The following is a 22392-nucleotide window of genomic DNA, read 5'->3' as shown; positions in this document are numbered from 1 at the left end:
AAAAAGCTGCACCTGGATTTGAATGTTCAATATCTCAAGTGAATTATGTAGTTGGAAAAATGTTTACTCACTGTTCATTTATTCTTACAGTCTGACTTTAAATCTGAGTGGATCTCCACTCCCTTTTTACTGCAGTTATACGGAAAACAACTTGCAAAGATTCACACAGGCGGCTTAAACAGCGGACTGGAAAGAAGCTACGTTGTGTGATGGCGGATGTGGCAGTTTTTCACACATTTTTCTGATATGCCTCTCTACCAACCAGGTTATAGTTCATCAGTTTCTTTTCTTTTGCAAATGAAAGTTTACTGTGCACCACAGAGTAAGATATTCATATTCCTTGACAAAATCTTTTCAAAATAATACAAAAAAATACTGCATGGAATGGTTTGCACAGCATTTCTAACAATCTCTTTCTACAATATTCCCTGCAGAGTTACTAGACCCTTATCTTCGCTGTGAAACACACTGATTTATGTTTCCTGTTGAGTTTTTAGTGCATCTCTACCTGAGCTACAGTTTAACAGTTCCTGACAGCTGAAGAATATTCTTAACCCAATTTGTTAAACATAATCTGAGCATTCAATAATTGTGTGGTTCTTATTATGAGATACATATAGGAACATGTAAAATCAAAATTTTTATTACAATGATTATTTGACTTTTTGCCAAAGATGTGACCATATAAGTTAGGATTAATTACATGACCACAACTTGTGCAACAATCTACATCAGCAAAGGGAATATTTTTTCCATATTTTGTTTGAAAAAGTAAATCCGGTAATTTGGAGGAGACGTGCCCACAGGCATCCGACCTGCTTTTGGTCCCTGGATGTGCGAATAAACTAGGTCTTAAAAACTGCAAAGAAAATACCACATGTTGTGTGGACAAATTACTGCTTTTGCTTTTGTTGTTTTGGGAGAAAAAATAAAAAATAAATAAAAAATATATATATATCATTACTTTTGAATAAATCAAATAAAATCGACTCATTAAAGAGGGAAAATATTATTAAAGAGACAGTAAGCTTAATTAGAGATTCTCTTTTTTCCCCATGCATTATCTAAAAGTATAAAGGAAATGAAAACAGTTTATTTTGGAGTTAGCTTGTGTTCCTTTGGGCTGCGATTCGACTCCTGACTTAGTTTCAACACTTATTTCTCTTGTGTATTGTCCTTCCCTGCATGCCCAGATTGGTCATTTCTGCAGCCCCCTGCCTGTCTGGGTTTTGGCAGAGGCATGCTGTCTGTCTCTTTGTCTTGCCTGTGGTTCTATCTGTCTCCACCAGGACTCCCATAGCTTTTTTTTTTCTTCTCTTTGGTGATCTTTTCCTCTCTTCTCAGTTTGTTTCTGCATTATTACAGTTCATTCTTTTGTGTTCAAACTTGTCGTGAGGAATTTATTTGTTTAAGATAATACTGAAACCAAAGGAAGGCAGCTGCAGAATGCTACCAGCTGATTTAAAAAAAAAAACAGGTTATTTTCAAAAGATGAAGCTGCCATACTAAAAGGAAATGTTCAATAGCCGTTAACTCTTTCTGGTAGCATACTGTGCCTTGCAAAAGCTTCCATGTGTAGTTTTTCAAATGTCATCTCATCAAAACTGTACACAGTTATTTGTATAAAACTAAATTCTCGTCCACTACTCTCAAACTCAATGTATTTCACTGCCGTTCTATGTGACAAACCAAGTCAAAGTGAAAAACTGTGAAGCTGAAGGAAAATGGCTTTCTAAATTTTATTAGAAATAATCTGAAAGATTGGCTTTCTGTTCACGGTTACCATTATCTGTAAATGAACACCCGCTCCAATCTCAAGCCATTTAGAAACAGATTTTTTATGAAGGTAAGGTTTTCTGAGCACACGACTAATAGTTTATGTGCTGACAAATGGATGGAGCTGTGGCTCGCTGCTGTTGCCCACAGTTACCAGCGGCCCTTTGGCTGCTTGAATTGAACAGTGCTGTGTGAAACGATCACAGCATAGAAAGTTGTTTTTATAGCCGACACCTGAAGTAAATCTCGGTATATTTTATCTGTCCTGTCTGCTGTGTTCTTTGGTTTCCAGCGTGTCGTTTGTGCTCCATTGTTCTCTAAGAAACCTCTAAGGTGTTAACAGAGCAGCTGTCTTCATACTGAGATTAAATTACATTCTGACAAGTTACAAAATGTTATTCCCTCTTCACAGGTTTTCACTGAACCGTGTTTAAAAATCGCCCAAAATCTCATTCAAATACACCGAAGCATGCGATTGTAATGCAAAAAAAAAAAGGTGTGAATATTCCTCCAAGGCAGCGCAATGCCACCATCATGTTAGCACCTGTGTAGAATATCTCCTGTTGGTATTTATGTTTTCTTTTCTGAGCTTCATTTGAAGTTACACTGCAGACAAAATAGATTTTTTTGTCAATGCACAGGACTTTAATACACTTATTTTTTTAGTTTTTTGTTCTCAAATCTGAAGGTAAACATTTCTCAGAGTAAAATAAATGTGCTCAGATTTAATGCGAAGTCCAACATCCCGCTCCAAGAATGAACAGCTGTGCCTGTTACTCTATTAAGCCCAGAGATTGCTTGTGCAAAAAGTGTGAAGAAATATGTTGAAAAGTCTATTACACCGGTATTTTTTCAAACTTATCAAAATGGCAGGAAATGATTGAATATTAGTCTGTTCAAGTGAGTCTTTTTGTTCAGCCATGTGTGCCGGTGTACGGCTTTGTCCGAGTTATTAGCTTTTTAATACTGTGCATAAATCCATTTACAGTTTTAGTGTAAGGGCTCGCATTCTGTTTTATGTGGCCGAGCATTTCCATGCAGTTCACCACGGTCGGGCATGCAGAGTGTGAAGCATTGGAGAAACACAGGTAACGATGTGGAGAATAGAAAATTCGCTGCGCCGGTATTTGCAGAAGTGGAAGACTTTGCTTAATGCACTGGAAATGTTTGTGTACTGATATTACATTCTGTAAATTATGTGCGTCTCACACAGACAATAGATGATTCGCATGAGTCCTGAAACTGACAGTGGATTCCCATTTGTATGGTCTCAATGTAACCTAAAATAGGCAGATTTAATGAGTGTGTCACAATGCGCTCAAGTTTAGAAAACTAAAATGTACTAGTTTACCTCATTTAAGTGTTTAGCAATAAGTACACGACACACTTGAGTGTTTTAACATTTTATTGCTTTTGCAAATCAATCGTGAGCAACATTTTTTTTTTTTTGACAAAAGAATTTACAAAAATAACTAATGCCAAAGTGAAACCTAATTTCTACAAAACAGTGGCTAGATTAAATAAATATAGGTAACATACAATAAGTGACCATTCAGGTCAGAATTTGCAACTCTGGCTGCAATAACACCATGAAATCTGTGTGGATGGGTTTCAGTCAGTCTTGCACATTTTCACAATATTACTCCATTATTTCTTGCGTATTTGAAGTTCTCTCTAGTTGAATTTATAGGATTGAGGTCTGGACTTTGACTGGGCCATCCAGAGCATCAACCTTAATGGTCTCGGTAGTCACCAAAACCTTTGGGAGAAATCGTTAGTGGGCTGATGAGTCTAAATTGGAAGGCTTAGGATGTTTTGCATCAATTAGATCTGGCCTTAAAATAACAGGGTTTTAGAAATAGACAGCACTGACATGGTGATGTCAGAGTGACAGTCTTGGTCTGCCTCGATTCTTCAGGATGGCTGCCATTAAGGACGGGATCGTGAATTCTGCTACATTGCAGATAACTTTGAAGGAAAATGTTGGGCCATGAAGTTGTATCTTTAAGCTCAATCAGTCTTAATGGGTCAAAAAACAAGATTGAATCATTATAGTCTAATAGCGTCGCCTGCTTTGAAGCACAGCAGGCGACACATGACCAGCTCACTATGGTAGAAGGTACCATGAATTCTACCCTGTCTGAGGAAAAGGTGAGAATGTCAGTCAAAAAAAAAAAAACAGAACCGGATTCTGCAGCATGACAATGACCCAAACATACCAGTAAATCCACCATGAGCTACCTGAAGATAGTGAAATGAAAAGTCAATTTTAAAAGTCAAAATCCAGATTTCCATGTATGCTCAGTATGAGGGACTGCTTTAAAGTCAACGACTCGACACAAGCGATTTTCTGCTGCACGTTTGTTCAGGAGGAGTGAAAGCAGTGAGCCAATGACTCAACGCAACCTGATGGGTTTCCTTAGATAGAAACTTTTTAATACTTTAAATAATTTACTAAGCTGACTGCATTGTTTGATAGCTAGGATCAATTGGAATGTATGTGTGAATGAATTAATTTTTTTTTTTTTTTTGTAAAGTGATTTGACTTGACTTGGTTGTTGTAAATTGGAGCTACATAAATAATCTGAACTGAACTGAATTTAATCTTGGATTTATTACGTTGATGTGTATTAACTTGAAAGGCTCAGTACTTGAAAGGAACTCCTCAAACATCTCACAGTTGGAAGAGAGAAGTAGGTCAAACTTTCCTCAGAGCAATGACAGACGGATAGACAGTTGCAAAAAGATTAAGTTGCCTATCCCCTAATGACTTGCCATTGGTGAATAGTGTGTCCTAACTTTCTCCTGATCTGGAATAAGGATGATTATTTATATTTTTCGATTAGCAAGTAAATCAGCAGTCTTTTGTGTTCCCCTTTAACTGCATCACTTTATTTTCCTGAAATGATCAGACATTAATATGTGATCACTTCATGTTTTCTGCTTGTATTCTAACTAAATATTAACATTTTATTCTAAACTGAAATAATGTTTTTATGGTTTTCATGGACAACTAGAAGCATTTTCAGTCGCTTATTTTTCTTTTGTGCATAATTTACTTGAAGATAGTAAAAGCCAATCTGGTTGATTTAAAAAAATCAACTCCCACTTAGATAAATTAAAGGTGTTTTTGTCATCTTTTGACTTTCTGTGTCACTAACAGAGTATTTGTGATCTGACTTCGCATGCTTAAGTCCCGATGAGGGATTCCACATCTTGTATTTGCATAGACTGTTTTTGAGAAGACAGCTCATTAATGAAACTTTTAACTAACCCTTTAATATTTTTAGAGAAAAAAAAATCGAAGCATTTCCCTGTTTTTTCACACACTGACTCACTAAAAAACATCTGGACATGCATTTTCCAGCTTAGTGCTGAGACATTTCACAGATGACAGTCTGACTTCGGGAGCTAATCAAGGAATTAACTAGATGTGAGTTTTGCTGCTCTTACATCACTGAGCATCAAGCATTTTGCTTAACAGACCTTATTTACAGTCACACGCTTCCTTTTACTCTTCACACATTAACAATTCCTACAAATTAACAACATCTAAAAGATATTTCTCGACTCAGTTGTCTTGATGCCTGAAGCTGACGGAAATGTGTGTAACTGGCCAGATAATTTCAGTTCTCCTGATTAATAGTCATTAAGTTGTGCTTATGTTTTCAAGATCTGCCTGAAATGCTTCTGTGTTTTTACTGAGTTAAATCTACTAAATAGAAGATGTAGAAAATGCTATTTATTTCACACATAGTAGCCCCGACGGTTCGAGTAAGAGTCAGTACAACTTCTGGGGTGCTTCTTACAACAAAAGCATAAAACAAGAAAACAAATATGTTTTGTAAGGATTTGGTTCTTGGCTGTCATGTCAGAAGATTTAAACAGTCCCAAGACATTGCTTCCATCTGCTGATTTTGAACATCATAATGCAAAAAAAAATTTAATGAGTAAAAAAAATCTCCCACTTCAGTCTGCCTTCTTTGATGATTCATTTCCCTTTAAAGTTTTCCTGCGTATTTTTGTTTTTCCACACGTTTACTGCACTGAACCGCAAGGCAGTCTTTGCAAATCACTGGATACCAGATATACAATTTCTTGCCTTGTCTGTTATGATAATTGTGAATATAAAACTTACAAAACACGTTTGATTATTCTTTCTTTTTTCGTGTTTCAATTGCTTTGTGTTTATTTTTAAATCCAGTGATCATGTCGACAGAAAAGAGGAGGAAAATGAGAAAAAAAGGAAAGGAGGAGACATGGGGCAAAAAATTAAATTGGAAAGAGCAAAGAGAACGAAGAACAAAGAAAATACAAGAAAACTCCCAGAAGTCTGCTTCTACACCTGCAGAAAGAGGGGGGAAAAACATGAACTGAGAAACTTGCTGTGGTCTAAAACATATTTGGCACAATTTTGACACTTTTGGCTGAATTACGCCAAAATGACGGCTTTGAATCATTAAAACTTTTGCAGGACAAACATGCTTCAACTGATCAGTCCTCGTCCGTTAAAGTTTTAGTCAAGATGTATATTTAAAAAGGTTTTATTGATTTGCATTACAGTTAAACTCCTTTTTTTTGTTTAATCACTAATAAGTCATGCATGTAAACAGTTGAACAATGCTGACTCTAGAAAACATTACCTGTACACACGTTTTCATTTAGATCTGATAACCGTGGATCTATTCTCAATTTATTTTGTTGCATATTTTCAACTAGAACATACTTCTCCAACCCCTCAGGGTTTACCAGGTTAAAAAATGTTTCACTCTTGAATTCATTCACAGGAAAGAAAGAATAAAAAAGTCATGATATTCTAATAAAGAATATCATAAATACACTCACCCTCAGGTGCAAGTCTTAGTACTCAGACACCCATAGGGAGCTCAGACCTGAACTGCAGGTTCTTGTGTTGAAAAGACACAGATGAGGGGGCTTGTAGTGCCTCCTGGGTGCTTTCCAATAGAGGTATTTCAGGCATTTTTACCTGGGGAAAAAAAGCCTCAGAGCGAAAACGGAACAAGCTGGTAGGGATTACATACACTGTCTGGGTTTGGGTATGGTCTGGGATTTCCCAGTGGAAAACAGAGAACAAAGCTGGAGAAAAAGGACAGCTCACTTTCATAACGCACAAGACCCAGATATAAAGAAAAAGTTAGTTAGAACTAATATACTGAACTTTAAGACGGATAAAAATGTCAAGGTATTAGACTTTCATTAACTTCTTATTTCTACGTGTTTTCTGGTGCATTCTAAAACTGACCTTTTACCTGCTTGAATAGTTCCAGTTTACAAATATGTTGTGTTGACTGGGATTTCTGCTCCTCAGATTTCTCAAACGCTACAAATTTAAATAGTTGTAAATTCTTTGAAGTCAGCAGAGGGTCAAAAGATGATCGATATAGTCTGTAAAGCACCCATGTAATTGTTCAGATTAATAATTTAGTGGTGTTAGAAGTTCAAAAAGTGTACTTTACTGACCATGCCCTTTTAACCTCTTAGTGCTGATTATTATCTAGTTCAGTTTGAAGTCCGCATCCCGGTGGAATGAGAAGCTGCCCTTTAAGAAGAAAATCTTCCCCATAAACGAAAACCCTTCAAGTTTGACTCAAACGTGTGGGTTACCACTTAGTCAAAGAAGCCTTTCTGAGGAAAGTTTTATAGTCAAATTAAGAAAAGAGCCTTTACAGTCTAAAGGTCGCTTGAGTTTTTTAAGGGACGGCAGAGAAATTCAGTTTTGACTTCCCGTGTAGTTAAATGATGATTATATCTATAAGTGGTGTATGTTTAAGGAAATTTCTCAATTTCTCAAAATTGAAAATCCATCCAATTTCAATGCAGTGTTGACTTCTAGACTCTAGAGGTCCACACAAATTGCACTGTTGTGTCTTAAATATGTTTTTCAATCAATTCAAAGCAGTTTTTTTTTCTGTGTTTTAAGAAATACTCACTGAATGCTGAGACAGCTACTTGTCAATATTTTACCAGTTTGTTTTATCAACGCGTTTTGCCAGAACTAGAACTTTGAGGACATCTTTGATCATGCAATGGCCCAACATGGAAATGAGTTTGACACCTGTGCTCTATGAGACGGCATCCCTTGTCCCTAAAGCCAGCTCACAATGATTCAATCAGTAAGGTGGACCGCTTCATCTACTCTTTGTCTCAAAGAGAGGAAATTAAGGATCTGACCATCTTATTCACAAGTAATTGTTAGGACGGAGTGGAAGACATATAGACAGACATGAGCCACTTCTGCAGTAATTCTGCCATAGATATGGTCCGTTGCACCGAAGAAAGAGCTGTGTCGAAAAGCGTGGCTCTCAATTTAACGGTCATTTCTCATTACGACCATCATCTAGGATCCTGAACTATAAAATAGGACCAAAAAAAAAAAAAGTGACCCACACATACTGTCTAAAATGAGCTTCCTCCGCAGAGGGGCTGGCCTCACACTTAGACATCATGATTTATATAATAACATAGAAATGCCTTTTGATCCCCCAGAACGAACTGGACATTTTCCTTGTAGAGTGGGCTCTCTCTGGCTAACATTTAACCCTATTACACCAAGAAGTGAAAGGCAATAGAAGAACAATGAATGCATGTTTGGAATTTATGTCAAACTCAAATGCAGTTACATGCAATCCAAGCTAGTTCAAGCGTAATAAAGTACCATCAAATTCAATCTATCATTATATTTTAATGCTTACAAAAGTCGTCCTTTAATTAATCCAAAATATAACTAGCAATAGAGTATTTTTACGGTTGTATTTGTGGTAGCATTAATGTTGCAGTTTACATAATGCTGCCATTATTAGAGTTAGCTTGATTAGCTTCCAAGCGAACACATTTTGTGTTAGCTAACACTAGATGAGTTAGCTTTTAGCTGAGGCTAAAACCTCTGAACTATTGGATGAAAATTAATGTTTCTTTTGTTTCAAGACACATTTCTGGTAAACCAGTTTTTTTTTGACTCACCATTGTTAGTCCCTGAGCAGATGAGGGCCGGCCCAACATTTCCTGCTTAAATACCTGTATGATGTCACTGATTACATCACTTGGTTCTACCAAATGGAGGGTTTTCATTGCTTAAGTTTTTGGCCAACCACCAATAAAACTAAGAAGAGGGTTTCCGTTGTTGTATTTATTTTGCCAGACATTTAGTTATGTAGAAAAGTTTGCAAACTAGATTAAACATCTTCTTCCTGTTTCTCTGTTTAGATTTTGTTGTTTGGTCTGACCTGTTCTGTTTTGGTATGGTCTAATGAAGTGCAGGTGTGTTGCCAGTAAGATTTCAAATGCTTGAGAAGGATGTCAGAGCACAAAACAAATGCTAATTAATAAAATTCACCAGAAGACCCTGGAGCTGGTGGCTGATGCTGTTTTTTGGTCGCCTGCTTTGACCGTTTGACTTCACCGCCTCACAAATGGTTTGATAAACAATGAACAATGTCTTCTGTTAAAAGCAAGCTGGCCATTTGCAACGCTGCCAAGTGGAATAATAATAATAAAAAATAAATAAATAAGCTCCACAGGTGCTGTGGATGTGATGTAGCAACAAAAACACCACGACAGTGATGATCAAAGTCTTAATTGTTAATGTCAAGCTCATAATGTTAAAGTCCTCTGAGCGACAACAGATGACTGTAATGGATTACTCTTCAGTAATTGTGTTTGAATATTCATGATCCTTGTGCGTGTGAGAGCAGGTGTTGTATGATGACTGACAAAATAGCAAAAGTAGTAAACGTATTGGCTTTCCTCAATCATTATTCTATTCATTAACGTAAGTGATCCTTTGCTAATGATGTTCATAATTTGCTTAAGCAGATTTATTCTGGACTAAGGAGACCTATTCTTTCATTTAATTATTGTGTCAAGGAACTGCTTCTTGAGATAATTTCCAAACTATTTCAGCACACGGGAAGTTGATTCAGTTTTCTCTGCTGTGCGGCTTTATGATTTATCTGCCTCCCAATAGCCAGGTTTTGAGCGACGTTCTGGCGCCTCTGGGAGGTATATCTCTTTCTCATCGCCCAACCTTTGTGTGTTGACCTCCCATGGGCCGATCATTCTGGCTGAGACTGTTGTGGCAGCCATTGCAAACAACACTTATCACCTCTCCTATCACGTACACTATAGTTGATGGTTCGGCCATTGAGGGATTTTTATCATAAGTGGTGTGTCACAGCTGTATGCTCCTGGAGCAGATATGTGAAGAACTCCTGTTTTTTTCCTAGGTGCAGATAACAACATTGGTCCTTTTGAAAGTGCATAAAAAAATCTGACAATACATTATTCAGGTTGAGCATTATGACCGGTTAGAGAAACTTTGAGGACCTCTAAGTTGATGTATTTAGGCAAGGAAAGTAGAAAAGTTTAAAGAAATACTATTTAAATACTATTTACCAAACCAAATGAAGACTATTCAGTTTTAGTTAAAAGAAAATTAAAAACTAGATCTAGCACTGACACAAGAAAACTAGGAGGAAAAAATACAATAAAATCACATTCAAAGCCTTGGAAAACAAGAAGTCATGGGTTGTTCATCAAAAGCTCATTCACACTTTGATCATCTTATAAAAAGTAAAGTATAACTTACAACATGCTGCAGTTGCAAGTATTTTATGCAAATTGCTAGAAGTACTTGTGATGTTGGTACTTGTGAAGAAAATATTTTTTAACATATCCTGTCCTGTTTTGTTTCTTTTGTTTTGTTTTTTTTATAACTGATTAATGGCGATTAAATTAAAAGTAACATTTCTTTTCTGCTGTAAAGATGTTTTTCTGATCATGGTACTTGTTGTGATTTTCTAGGGAATGTAAAAGGTGTTTAAATGATTTATTTATAGTATTCAAATTAGTGAAAGCAATTCGCTTTTCGAGATTTTGTTTTTAAGCTCAAAAACATGTCAGTTTTTATCCATTTGTACACTAACACATTTAGTTTTCTGATGCTTTTTTCATAGTAAATAAGTTTATTAAACATTATAACACAAAATAACATATCCATCGGATTCTTCCTGACCTCCTGCTGCATGTCAATCCAGTAAAAAACAAAAAAACAAACCATTTACTCACGTCTCAGCAGAGACTCCCCCTCAGAGCTCACACTACTCTATCTAATTGCAAACCAGAATGGATTCCAGGTCAGACGAAGAGCATGGAAAGAAGAAACTAATGGAACTGAGCTGTATCATAAAAGATAGACAATGGGCACCAGATGAACTCTGTGTCTACACGTGCCTGCAGTGCACGGCTGCCGCTCCGTTAAAGCTGTCTGAAACGGTTTGAGACAGTTGACGAATTTGTAACCTTTGATGTCTAAAGTCAGGACAAATTTGCATGAAAGGTTTTTATTGAATTTAAATTTATGTAAATGCGGCGCTGGCTACCGTTCATTTCTAGAAAGCAGGCCGGAAAGAAAAACAAAGATGCTGGAGCCACGGAGAGGCAGAGCCCGGGGTCCTGGTGTCAGTACCATCAAATCAAACGCTGAGACTGGTTCAAGTGTAGTTAGGCGGCATGTCTGTGTGACACGTATGACTCCACGGGTTTGAGCAGATGAGATCAAGAATGGGTCATATACCTGTGACAGAGCACAAGTAAATGTGAGAAAAGTCATACAGGGGGAGAGAACTGCATGTGAATCATTATTCCCTGTCCTTCCGTCTTATTTCCATGTGTATTAGTTTGTTGTGACAGGATGATGATGTTCTACAGGGCAGTCTCCTTTCCAAACCCAGAGGAAAAAGCCTGCCTGACAAAGACCATCTGGCACCTCATCATTATTCAGAGCAACCCCCAGACCCAAAGGACAGAGGCCTGCCTGTCATGTATCACTGAGGGATATGAAATCCAAAATAAAACACCGTTACATATAGTTTCACAAATGAGAACAACACAACATTTGTACAAGACAACTTACAAACAAAAACATGTAAACAAGGAAATTAGAAATCCATAAATGAGGTAAAGATGATTTTGTTGGGATCTTGGGTTGTTTGAGTTGGTTTTGGGGTTTTGTTCATTTCTGCTTTCCTTGGTTCGTTTTCTTTGATTAGATTCAGTCCTTTCTTAGTTACTCTAGTTTTATTATGCTTAGTAATTTTTTGTTTTTGTTGAACTTTTTATTTTCAATAACTGTTTTATATCAACATATACACACAGCAGAGATACTGAAAATACAAACTCAAGTAATAAAGGCACATAACAGTGATGATGCAAACTAAATTTGAAAAGTACACGAACAAGACAAAAAAAAGATAAATAGAGGTGTCAAGGTTACAGTATGAATTTAGTTGTAGTCTTAATGTTTTTTCCATTATATAGACTTTTTTAATCCTATCTCGCCACTGTGTAATATTGGGAGGTTGTGGCCTTGACCAAGCATATGTTATACACTTTTACAATCAGAAGCAGAACTCTGATCAAGTATTTATCGTCTTTGTTGATTATGTCAGGGGTTATTATTCCTAAAATATAAACAGCTATATATCCAGATCTAATTGAATGCCCAAAATACTTTTTATATCTGTTTGGACATTTTTCCAAAACTCGACCACCTTTGGGCAATCCCAAAATATATGAGTAAAATCCCCCACATTTCCACAATTTCTCCAACAAAGCTGGGATGTTTTACCATATTTAGTTATTTTTTAATGTTAAATTCATGTTCTAGTCCCTTCTATACTCTTCCTCCTTCCCCTCACACCTGCAATCAATTAGCTAACCAGCCCAGGTCTTTTGTTCCAGCGTTCACCCTTAAACTCTCCTCCTGCTCACGCTTCTTGCTGGTTCTCCATGTTGTATATTGTGAATTCCTGTTATTTCCCTGCTGGCTTTTTTTTTTCTTTTTTTCTCTGGGATTCCTGTTCTTGTTTTGGCTCCGGCTCCTAGTGTTCCCTGTGGTTTTTATAAGTTTTCTTATCATTTTTGCATTAAAACATTCGTCACCTACAAGCTGCCACTGCCTCTCTGCACTTGGGTCCTTCATCAACCAACCTATGACATGACAAATTTCAAACCAAAGCCAAACAGATCCAAGGCAAGCATGATGAATGAATAAAGTTACTCCACAACATGCACAGAATCGCATTAGAAATCACGTTATCGAATTTGAGAAAGCAGACATCACCGTTTGAAAGGAAGATGAAACTTTGTTCTTGTTTTAAGAAATAATTAGATTTGTACGGTTAAGACATAAATATGTAAACCTTTAAATCTCCTACCAATATTTTAACTACCAATTCACAATTGCTGCAATGAATTCTGAACATTTATGTGTTCTCACAGAAAATGAGAAGCCATTTGTTTTGTATTTGCTGTTTTAGATCTGAGGTGCATTATCATTTTGAGGTTTGAGGGGAAAAAATTATCACTTACGTTCTCTAAAGAGTTTTAGAGTTTTTTTTGTTTTTTTTCCATCATAATCCGGCATTAACCGAAAAACCGGATAACGGCAGAAGAATCTAAAGTTATGCTGTGAATAGCAATTATAAGAACATTAGATGTTAAAAGTTGTCCTCTTCATGTGGCTTTTGGACTGACATGAAGAAGACACGGCATGTGTTTTTGGTAACTGGATTAGATATTCAAACTGATGGAAACCAATCGGTTCCATTAGAGCAGCTGCTAGAAAAGAGGTTGCAAGTGAGAGATTAAAGCCCAATCAATGGCCTCCTTCCTGTGTCCTTTTTACAGAGACAGGTTAATGGTGTTCGGAGCGAGACTAGCATTAGTCCCCTCATTAAAGACTGACCCACACTGATTTATCTGGACTGAGAGTGAGGTTGACGAGGCAGCAAGATTCAGAAAGAGATTAATGACTTGGTCAATAATGTTTTGAACTGCAGGTGAATCTGGGCCAAACCTCCTAGAGTTTGGATCGAAATCTTTCCAACCTTCTTTATCTGTGCCTCTTTGTTTTGATCTACCTTGTTGCTGGAAATACAATTATATCTCAATTACATGGATTAGCAGCCGAAAAGTTGATGTTGTTCAGTGAATCAAGTTAGAAAGTCAAACACATGATAGAAGTTTATTACACAACTATTTGTTATGTATAAGAGCTAATAAGAAAAATCCAGCTTTTAAGAAAGCTAGTTACATTTCTCTGTTTTAAACCGTTTTGTTTATATTGTTCTTCTGAGAATCTTAATTGTGGTTTTTCATTAGCCGTGAATCAAAATCAAAAATAGAAAGACGTCCTTGAAATATCACTGTATGTGATATTTCTCACATGAGTTAACTGTCTGCACATTTAAATGACTGCTAAACAGGACATAGTGTTGTTCTTGATGATCATTTTCAAAATTGGTCAAACCATTTAAAAACAATCAGCTGACATTTTCGCCCCAAATACGACACTTAGCTTTAACTTCTACGGAGCCCCTAATGGGACATGGGGATTTTTTTTTCTTTTGCGTTCCCTCGTAATAATCTTCTGATCAGTTTATACTGTAAACCTGAATACTGTAAGCCTTTCCTACGGTGGCCGCCGTCCTTTCTGCTTTAATACAAGCTTATAAGGGTTTTTCCATGGACTATTGAGTTATTATCGCGGGGTAATAAGTCATCTGATTGTGTCTCTATTGTGTTCGTGTCTGAATGGGTTAAAGGGCTGCTTTCAGTGCAGCCCTTTAACTGCACTGAAAGTGGGAAAAAAAATTCTCCACGTCCCGTGGAGGGCGCCGTAAACTTCAGTATTGTGTGAAAAGATTTTTATTTTATTTTTTTATTTTACATTTAATCTTTGTTTTGCAACTCACTAGAAAGTGTTTTTACAGCTATTGGAGACATCAGTAAACAAAATGATGTTTACTGATCACTTTTATAATCTGATTTAGTGAGGTACACTTTATGCTTCAATATTTATATATGCTATTAGCTTTTGCCATCCAAACTTAACCCGCTATCATTAACACTTACATTAATAATAGTATGTTTGATACTGTGTTTTCAGCAAGAACAGAAATAAATAAAAAAGTGAGTTCAGAACCAACATGCTGTTGTGTACTGAATTACTCATTATTAAAGTAACACCTCCACAATATGGAAAAAACATGTGAGTTTGTGACAAACAGAGATGGAGGTGAAAAGTATAAGGAAACTGAAATGAAAGGCTTGCTGTTTTTTCACAGGTATGATTGTTGAATTACCTAGGTGACAGTCCAAATCAACAACAAGCCATAACCTTTAGATGGAAAGGCAAGAAAATGACATGATTGTGCTTCTTGTAGACGGGCGCTATTGTGCTACAGTTTTCAGCCAGTGTGTCCGGCAGATCTGAGACGAAGCAGGCCGTCACACACTGGCCATTCGCATTACCTGCTGTATTTTACCTTTGTAATAAGGGTAGGATTGTGACCAGATCTGTGCAAATGCCACGTTTCTTTTAAAGCCAGAAGTGCCTCCGAGATATGCAAAAAAGTCTCCATACAAACGGACGTTTGGCAGGTGGGAAAAAAAATCACTTCAAACAGTAGGAATTGTTGTACAGGAAAAACTTTTTTTTTAATGAGATCTCAGTCTTGCATTCATATTCGAATGCTAGAAAATGTGTGTCCGTTAAAAGTACATCACTAGAAACTCTTAATAAAAAATCCTTCTCAGGTTTTAATGAGCCTGCAGGTTTTTAACTAAAATTTGAAAATGTTGAGAAATGAAGCAACTCACTCAGTGTTTGAAATGGACAATTCATTGTCACCATTCTGTCCAGAATCTACTGGAATCCCTTTTTTTATCTTCTGCTTAGAAGAATGTCCAGGTCAATGAAAAGTCGGCATAATTACAGTCTTTATGTGCTACAGGAAAGTTGGTATCTCAACAGAAGGACGATTCAACTCTTTATTTTAATTCCTCAACCTGAGCTGTTGCTCCGTCTGAGTTAGCATAGCCCTTTCGGCTGCTTGGTCCATCAGTTCAGGTCTGGTTGCAGTTGTGCCAGACTCCCTCGATTTTCCAGATGATGGACTGTACAATGCCCAGTGAAAAGTGTGGACAGTATTAACACAGCCACTAAAGATTCACAACTTATACAGTCTGAGTTGAAGGCCGACATGAAAAATCTGATTGTGAAACAGATCCGAGGCAAGAACATCACACAGAGCAAAGTCATCTGGCACTGGACAATCTCTGTAGACAGGATTTTTCTTTAGAGCAAAGCGTGACCATCAGCCTCAGCAGCATCTTCTAGTTTTATTGTCAAGGTCCAATACTTATAGCTTTAGTTCACAGCATGTTTGGTTCATTTAAACAGAAAGGCACTAACATGAGAGCCAAACTGAGCGAGGGTGACCATCTGCTCGAACGGATGTGGGGAGATATGACAGGAGAGCAACTTTGAAATCAATAATAATAATAATAATAATAATAGACACAAGGCTGCGACTCCTGCTGAGGAGGAATAAATTACATGGTATTATATTCCTTATGTAGCTGGAAAAAAATGCTTACAGATACTTTCTATTCACTGTTTTTAGGGCCTTTGTCATACAATAACCTTTACCTGTTGCTGTCTTGTATAGTTGTAGTTTATTTAGTAAGTTTATTCACAGGTTTGTACAACCTCGACTGCCTTTGTAGTATTAGACTTTTTCTGACATCTGGATTTTTTTCATCCTAATATTGTAATGCGTCTCAGATCTCTTGTGTACCAGGACAACAAAGCTGTGTCTCCGTTGTATGTTTTTTGTTCAAGCAAAGGTTATAATACTGGAGCAAAAATATGTCTCTGTGGTATTATGTGATGGTACACAATGTGGCCTCACAGTATTTTAATGTCCAAATAGCCCACCTTCCTTGAACGTTAGTAATATACAACTGCATCTACAGGTGCATCTAAAAAAAAAAGAAAAACCTCCATTAATTAATTTTGAATTCATTACTTTTGGTGACTGTGCCTTACAACTAATGAAACAAACAAACAAAAAAAAAACTACGTTTTGTCAGAAAAATAAAATTCTATGTATGGCCAATTTTCTTTTAAATAAGGAAGAGATTGGGGAAATTTTCATGGGCTTCTGCTACTTATTACATTAGACAAATAACATAAAGCATGTCAGCTGAAACCAACAGCCAAACAGTCAAAATGGTGTCGTGGTGATGCTCTGCAAACATTTGTTTTATGTTTACCATGAACTTCTCTGTGCGCCAAAGTATTTTCCTATCAAACGTACAGCTATTTGTCCTAATAGCTGAAGCTCGGCTCAAACTGGGTCATCAACCAGAAAATGATTCCAGACACAGCAGCAAATCTATAACAACATGACTTAAACAGAAAAGAATCGCCCGGTCAGAGCCCAGACCTTCACTTGATAGGAATGTTGTGGCGTGACCTCAGAGAGCTGTGTAGAAAAAATAAATAAAAAATCTAGTGAATCACAGGACTCTGCTAGTTTTTGAATGACATTATTCACAGTCACTTTTGCCTTTTAATAACTCTATAACAAGATTTTATAAATTACTGCTAACTTTTAAGCCTGGTGATGAGAAGAAATGAAATTAAATGAGTGAAAAACACGCAAAGCCTCCACTCTGTTAGCTTGATTTTTGTTTGTTTTTATACTCCCATCCTTCCTGCTCTGTGATACAAAAACTATGAGCTGGTTTACCAATGTAAAATGAAATAAATTATAAATGTAATACATGTCAGTGTTGCTGCAAAGTGAAGAGAATATACCTCTAATAATAATTTTGTTTTACCAATGTTTTGGACAGTCGATAGCATACTCTGGTTGACTCATAAAATATGTTCTCTGCGATTGTCCTGCTTCACCTGTGCCGGCAAGCTAAGCAGGTGCTCCAGACCTGTGTAAATGAGGCAAAAGTGACCCGTCCTCAACCCGGTGCCATGTGTGATGGATGGCTTAACAGGGAGAGCAAAGTTCGGCGCTGAAACAGGTCAAAGAATATCAAAGCCGTTCTAGTTCACCAGAAGTTAGCTCGTCATTATTTCCCTCTTTGAAACTGACTCCCAGAGACAAAGGAGATGAGACTTCTGACAGGGAGACTTTGATTTTTTATTAAAGACGAATGTTAACTTTTGTTTGATTTAACTCGTCTATTGTTGTATTCACACGCCATCAACTTTGCTGCATTCGCTTGTATCATGTTATCTCTCTCAATACTTGTCATATGAAATTTGACAGTTTATTTAATGGTAAGTCACTTAAGACCAAGTCAACAGAGTTTTGACACAAAAGGGTCCCTGATAAGTCCTAGTTTGGTTCCTCCAGATAGAAATGATCCATTTTGGGGTGAAAATATGCTCCGGCAACTTGTAGCGGCAGTTCTCATTCTTTCAACCATCCTCCAGATCCTGTCATCATGAGGACTGGAATATAGGACAACGTTTTTGTGTTTTTTTTTAGAACATTTTTACCACAGTTGTCTGACATTAGCTCACAATATATCACACTTGACACTGATCTGTCCTTTTGCTTCCAAAGTCTCCTGCTTCATACAGAAGTGGCTACTCAAAAAGGTCATTTTCTGCACAAGGCAAGAGAACTATGTCATCTGCGAACAGATGGATGCAACTCTAAAGTCTCTGAATCACACACACCTTATTATAAAGCACATTTTCTGGAGGTTTTCTGCCTTAAGGACCTTCTTTCTTTTATAATAGATTTAGCAAGATAATAGGAACACTCCTCTTTGATTTTTATACCCATTGACATGATAGCATCAAACAGTTGTTGCAGGTTTGTTGGCAGCACATCAATGAACATCATTCTCATTTTGCACCACATCCCTAGAGTTCTTGCATTCTGCTAAATGTTTTTTTTTCTTTTCATATTGGTGAGCTTTTGCAAATTGTAGTTTCAGTTTCTTGTTCATGGTTTACAGAAATAACACCCAGTCACCTGCAGCTATTAGGTATTTGCTTCAAACTTGACTGTATTGTGCTCTCAGACATAATACTCTGTATAGCTTTTTTTGTTTTCTGAAGTACTTTTACCATTTTATCATCTCAAACCAGAATATTCATACTCTGACCTCTGACAGCATCAAGATATTTTACTCCTCTCAGTTGGAAATCAACAGATATTTTCTCTTTTTCAGGAAACCTTTTGTAAGCCTGAGAGAGAGAACAGTGTGTCAAACTCGTAGTCAGTAGTTTCCAAAACAAACAAACTAGTCCACCTGTCACCAACAACCATGTCACGTTCATTAACAAACTGCTTTTTCCCCCTTTATGGTCAAGGTTTGAACTTCACCAACTTCTAGCTGCAGTTGCTGCCATAGGATTGGTCATATCATCGTTTGCATGTTTAAAACTTAGATTATAAACTGACAGGTGATTGTAAATTAATTATTATTTTTTTCCATAGTATAGACAAAAATCATTGATACATTAACTCACTGAAATGCATATGTATTTGTTTGTTGTAAAAAAAATTTTGTGATTGTTTATTGTACTAATGCGGATTCAAAAGTCTGTGACCTACATATGACAGGACCAAGAAGCCCAAATCCAGATTTTTATCATTACTGTCACACCTGACTGTGGGATCGGTGTGACATTCCTTTTCACTTTTACTCTCCAGGAATGCTTGGCTGACAAAGCTGTCAGCATATTCTGAAGCAAATGTCACAATATATGTAAAATAAATCATAAATTAAAGATATTGAATTTAATTTTGAAAGTCTTAGCAAATAAAGTCTTTTCATAAAAAATGTTATAGTTATCAAGTGTAAAAGATTTGCAATGGTGCACGCAACATTGCCCAGTAGTACACACTGCTGTCCAGCCTGCTTTAATAATCAGATTGCTAATCTTCCAATGCACCGGTCCAGTCACAATGTTTTATCTATCGTCGGGGTGCAGACGTGAAATAATGTGACTGTGTTAATAGTTTTGTTCCCTCACTCTTTGGTTGAAGTCTAAAAGTTCGCTCTGCATTGTCTTTCCCAACCTTTGCAAATCCATCAAGGCTATAAATTATTCTTGCATGAATTTCAGAGATTAAACTGAACTGGACTGCAACATGTAGAGACTGGGTTTTGCTTTCTCTACAAAAGGGGAAAACATTTGCAAACAGATCTTTGCTAAGGTTTATTCCCTGAAAAAGTATGACCATGCCCACATTCGCATAGCAGCTGCAGTAATTGGCACCTTCTTAAAGTGGGAAGTGACTACTTTTTGGAACTAGCAATTTAGGACAAAAGTCAATTGTAGTCCTAATATTTTTATATAAAACCTGCATGATTTGCAAAAAATAAAATAAAATAAATGAATAAATGCAGCTTGATTTGAATGGCTGAATTCCCAATAAAGGACCGTTTTCCGTTTTTATTTTGTTTTGTTATGCTTTTATTGATCAAAGTCAAAAGTGTCAAAATGTTTGCATAATTCTAACTCTGAAAGTTTGTGATAGCTTTGAAAAATGGAACCCCTGGTGCTGCTGAAGAAAATGGTTCGGTTGTCATCAGTTGTGAGGATGGAGCAGGATCAAATTGTAGACGTGTTGGTCAGCAGCAAGGTGAGGTCTTGCTGCTGATTATTGCCTGTCCTGTTCGACTGCTGTTGTGATTGTGAAATGAGGAATGATGGTAAATGGACAGAAGTTTGAGAAGGACAACATGGTAAACAACAGTACAACCAGTGTCCCAAAATAGCATCCACAGACAAGGACACGTTTTATTTTTTGCAAGTTTGATACAACTACTAGTTACCAGTAGCACAGTATAAAAGTAAATCATGAGGAAGCTCACTCTTCAACATTTTCCTTGCATACTCCTTCTCTCGCCGTCAGCACAATAAGCAGAAGATTCCTCAGTTCAACTCACCCAAATCGTGCAAAATAGATTTACTTCACAGTTAACTTTGTTGAGTTGAGTTTAATAATCCCTGCATGTGAAGTATCTGTTGGAAGAAACTGAGAAATTATTTGCAGAAATATAAGGCATGCCTCACTAAAGGAGAAGATAAATTCAACGTCTCTGACACACCTGAGCCGCAGAGTGTCTCCCCCCTGCCCCCCCACTTGTCAGCAGTTTTAGCTTCCCAGCAGTTTGTTCAACTAATTTAGTTGTTGAGTTGTGCTTGTCTGTCCGTCTATCTATTTACGTAAAAAGTCAGGGACAATAGTTGTGGAATTAGAAAGCTGAGAAAGGCCATCAGTTTTGTGAAGCGATTAGAAAACATGTTTCTGTTGATGGTTTCAGAGTTAGTAGTGCAGGTTTGCACACAATTCGCTACTGGAAATGTCTTTGTGATTTTGCTCCTTAATTTGTTCACACACTTTGTTCAATCTTATGCCTTTTAAACTTTAGCCAGTGCTTTTGATGCCTACATGTCATTCTGTGATATAAAATTAACAAACTACAGAAATGCATCATTCTGTGGTCTTTAGGAATCTACAGTTGTGGATTATATACATTCAGAAGCACAGTTCCATTTTTACTCAGTCAAGATTTGAAAAGTGTAAGAACCACATCTTTCTCTCTGATCCATTTTACTGCATGTTCTGTGTTTCTGGCTGAATTAAAAACAAGCCCAACCTATCGCATATGCAAGTGCAAATTATTCCCATCTGCTGGGATTGATGGGCATACTTGCATTTGCATGTATTTAGTGCCATCTGCTTTGTGCTCTGAGGTTGATTCTTTTGCTATACCAAATCACAGATTAGTTGTTATTGACTGCTCAAACATGAATGAAGACAAACCTCCTTAATCTGAACAAAAGCAAAACCGGAGCCATTTCATCCTGACCACTCAACCTTTTAAATGACTATGGCAGCATGACTGACCGATTCGATTCATATTATCACCCTCCTGCCAAAAACGTTTGGGTATCGTTTCGACAAAAAAATGACAAACAGATGAGAAATGGTTTAAAGGCAGACTTTTATCAACTTTGTCATTTTATGTGCTACTACTCGTCATATTGTGGTGTCATTTAAACATTGCTAACATTTCTCCATTTGTGCAAAACTGCAGCAGCGTCTCTCTGGAAACATAGAGTGTGGTCACATCAGTCCTCTTTTTCTTACATTACCTGGTCAGGTGGTGTTTTCACCTCTGGTGATCAGAATAATGTGTTGCGCTAGTTTTATTGATTCATTTTGTGGTAATATGTCATTTGATCATCTTTTACTACTTGTTTGTTCTATTTAAAGTAACTCTTGACCCAAATGTAGACAGCTGAGCCATGTAAGCAGTTTTCAGTTTGACTTTGTAAATTAAAACCAAACCCAATCAGTTTATGTTTAAAATATGGACTCTGTTCAGAAAGATTTTAGTTTCCTGGTGGCAGGTATATGTCATGCAGTTTCTCACAGTGTTATACTTGCATGATTTCTAAGTCGTGTGCCGAGTGTGGAAGACACGTGGATATAAACAGGAATATGCCAGAGCCCAAGTCCAGTCTATCAAACTTTGGCAAAGTGAGCCATCCCACAAAGGGCTTTTATTTCTGCTTCAGTGGGCTTTGAAGGATTTTGTCTTTTTGAAAGACAAAAAGACATGGCCAGAAATAAAACACCTGCTGCTACGTTTGAAAAATGGTGCAATGACTGAGATCTGTGGACAACTTCAGGAGCCTTTGAAACAAGAAACTACCTTTCACATGCAGGAAGGAAATAAATTTGTTCATTGGTTCTC

General features: G+C 37.0%; 1 long non-coding RNA gene across 1 annotated transcript; it reads left to right on the top strand.

The window, feature by feature from the left end:
- Positions 1-234: 234 nt before the first annotated feature.
- Positions 235-2259, top strand: LOC107837271 (uncharacterized). The gene is made up of 2 exons (XR_001663290.1): positions 235-322; positions 2189-2259. It is a non-coding gene; the product is annotated as an uncharacterized LOC107837271 (long non-coding RNA).
- The last annotated feature ends 20133 nt before the right edge of the window (positions 2260-22392 follow it).

The sequence above is a fragment of the Poecilia formosa genome, unplaced genomic scaffold (genome assembly GCF_000485575.1).
Source record: "Poecilia formosa unplaced genomic scaffold, Poecilia_formosa-5.1.2 Scaffold129, whole genome shotgun sequence".
Taxonomy (NCBI): Eukaryota; Metazoa; Chordata; class Actinopteri; order Cyprinodontiformes; family Poeciliidae; genus Poecilia; species Poecilia formosa.
Note: the sequence above shows the minus strand (reverse complement) of the source record. Positions and strands in the feature narration are given on the sequence as shown.